The 2,764-nt window shown below is 44.5% G+C and overlaps 1 protein-coding gene across 3 annotated transcripts in view; it reads left to right on the forward strand.

Annotated features, from left to right (window-relative positions):
- The window catches only part of ARHGEF7 (Rho guanine nucleotide exchange factor 7), a 95,999-nt gene that overhangs the window by 23,005 nt on the left and 70,230 nt on the right, over positions 1-2,764 (forward strand). The gene's annotated exons all lie outside the window — the stretch shown is intronic.

Genomic DNA, 2,764 nt, shown 5'->3' on the forward strand with positions numbered 1-2,764 from the left:
GGGGGGGGGGGGGGGGCTGTTTGTAGTAGTATGGAAACCAAAAATTAAAACCAGATGCAAACTGTGGTGTTGCCTCATTCCTGGGAGCAAGCAGAGCTGCATAAATCTTCCTGACCAACTGTTCTTCCAAACTTTTTTTTTTTTTTATAGTTGGGTGGCTATGTAGAAGGCATTTTAGACTATCTCCCTACTCTAGTATTGAAAGATGACTTGCAGATCCTCATCTGGGTCTGCAAGAATTTCAGGTATACACAGGTTCTTCTGAGGTGGGCCTTTCTGCAATGGAAGGCATGTGAGTAATGAGCATGAAAACTGATGAAAGGCTGCTGTGGATATACACTCCATCAAATTCTTAACTTCAGGAGGAATGGGATCGAGATACCAGTTGCTCTTTGTAGGCAGATAAGGGGAGTGGAACTGGTATAGGAAAGATGAGATACTGGTGGAGAAGAAAGGGTGTTACAGGTCCTGGAAATCTGGATGGATGCAAGGGTGAAGCTTCTGAGAAAATTACCAGATTAATATTTGTCGAACATGCACATTCTGTTGCCATTCAAGATTCTTGAGTTTTCAGCAGAAGAGTTCAATTTTTTTCTGATAATAATCCCATTGAGAAATTAATTGAACATGTTTGTTTGGTATTTTAACATAAACTTCAATGGATACAGGGGGTCTGCAAGCCTTTTAAATTATCAAAAGTTCAAATTGTGAAAGTATTCAGGTATTACTGGTGAAATTTGCATGTGATTTGTTTGTAATTTTTCCTTTTTTGTCAGCTCAAACACATGTAGTTCCTAATTCAAGCTTTGAAAGGTGCTCTTGTGTTGGTGTATTACCTCTCCTGTTGTGAATTATTAGTTCTTGCTGTTGCAAATTAGAAAATTTCAGGAATTGGGCCAAACTTAAGCAAATTCTAGGCAGTGTGTTTTAGAGTTGCCCAGAGACTGGAACACACTGCCATGACTCAACCTGATCCTGTTTACCTAGGTGCATTGAGTCAAAGTATAATGCTATATTTGGTGGTGTATCTGTTCTCCTACTTGATTGCTGTTAGGAAGCATAGGAAACCAGACATGGAGATGTGTCAGGTTACTTTTAATCCGCAAGTTCTATTAGTTACTGATGTTGATGGCAACTTTAAACTTTTTGGGAGCAGTAGAATTAGCCCTAAAGTTATGATTTACAGAAAAAGCCCATGATTTAGTCCCATTTCTTTCCTGGCAGTGTGTGAAAACAAAGATGTATATCCTTTCCGTAATGGACTGTAATCACCAGTGTTAATACAGTGGCCTTTAAATGCTTTTAGGAAAGCAGGTTCACAAAGTGTGAGGTCCTTTATGACTTACTTCAATGTGTAATGGTACTATCAGTAGAAAATATGCAGTGTAATAGGAATAGATCTAATATTGCACTATTTGAGTGGAATTGTGTATTTATAGGTGGTTTTTTTTTTAAAGGATAATTATTTTCAAAGGATAACAATGACTCCTTTAAAAAGATGCACCTGAGGAAAGTGTTTTCTGCTCAGTCACTGCAGATCTGGAGCATCCTTTGTCAACACTTCCGTGCTTGTCGTCAGTCTCAAACTCTTTCCCTTTTCCAGCATGCTAGCTGTGGTTGCATGCTGTGCTGGAGTTGAAAGGCTTTCCAATTAAGATGAATTAAGTTGTCTCTTCAGGTTGGACATAAAACAGCAAAAACGCCTTGCTCACCAGTCTCATGAAACTGCGCCTTTGTGTGTCGTTTCCCTTGGGCCGAAAATAACTTGGATTTGCATAGTTATGGTCTGCTTTAGTCTGAGAGTATCTGATAGGAGACTGCAGTTGTGTGCATGTACCTCTTGATATGGAGGTCAAGTGTGGGAAGCAAAGCAAACTACTAGGAAAGAGTAACAGAGGCATAAAATCTAGGAGAGCAGTTGGGAGGCTTGTGTACTCTAGTGAAAACATCTAAGTTTGAGACAGAAAATACTGTAGTGCTTTCAGTGCTCCTTGAAGCTCAGATGCTGGCTGAATGATTCCCTTGTATGTGGGGAAACATGAAGAAAGGGAGTGACTTGTCACAATCATGCAGAAGAGCAATGTTTGCTGTAACACGTCACCTGTGCAAGGAGCCTGGGAGCATCCCCCTCCTGGGGCTTTGGCTTCGAGGACTGGGAGAGCTGGTGCAGGCAGGAGCAACCCTCTTCCCACCCTGATGCTGGGGAGAGGCTCCCAGCAGCGCTGCGGGAGGCCGCAGACAGCACTGACCCCCAGCCCTTAGGGAACCGCTTTCGGAGGAGCCCAGCCCCTGTCTGGTACTGGCCTGCTAATCCACACAAGGACACCCCACCCGTGGGTGGGCTGACATCCCCTCCCCAGGGAGGTGCCTGATGTCCAGGGCTGGGGCTGACCCGGTGCCCTGACTGCCCGGCTCCTGACTGGGGTGGTGGGATGAGCCCTGCCCTGGCCCCACTCCCTTGATGCCTCCCAGCCCACAGGGAGCCCAGCGGCACCCTGACAGCACGTAATGCCACCCCTCGGATGAGCATATCAATGGGTGTGCTGCTCAGAGTAGAGACAAATGAAAGAGGGGAGAGGTTTTGGGAGGGTATTATTTTCTTGAGCAAGCAGCTTTCTTCATTTCTACTCCTCTTATCCCTTCCCCCTCCTTCCAAAGAAGTAGCAGCTTAGTTGGCAAAAAAAGGATGAGACAAAGGAACATAGGAAGAAAAAGACAGTGGAAGGAATGTTTTAATTGAGAAGATGGGGGGGGGGGGGGGAAG

The sequence above is a fragment of the Athene cunicularia genome (assembly GCF_003259725.1).
Source record: "Athene cunicularia isolate RWA chromosome 1 unlocalized genomic scaffold, athCun1 chr1_part1, whole genome shotgun sequence".
Classification (NCBI taxonomy): Eukaryota; Metazoa; Chordata; class Aves; order Strigiformes; family Strigidae; genus Athene; species Athene cunicularia.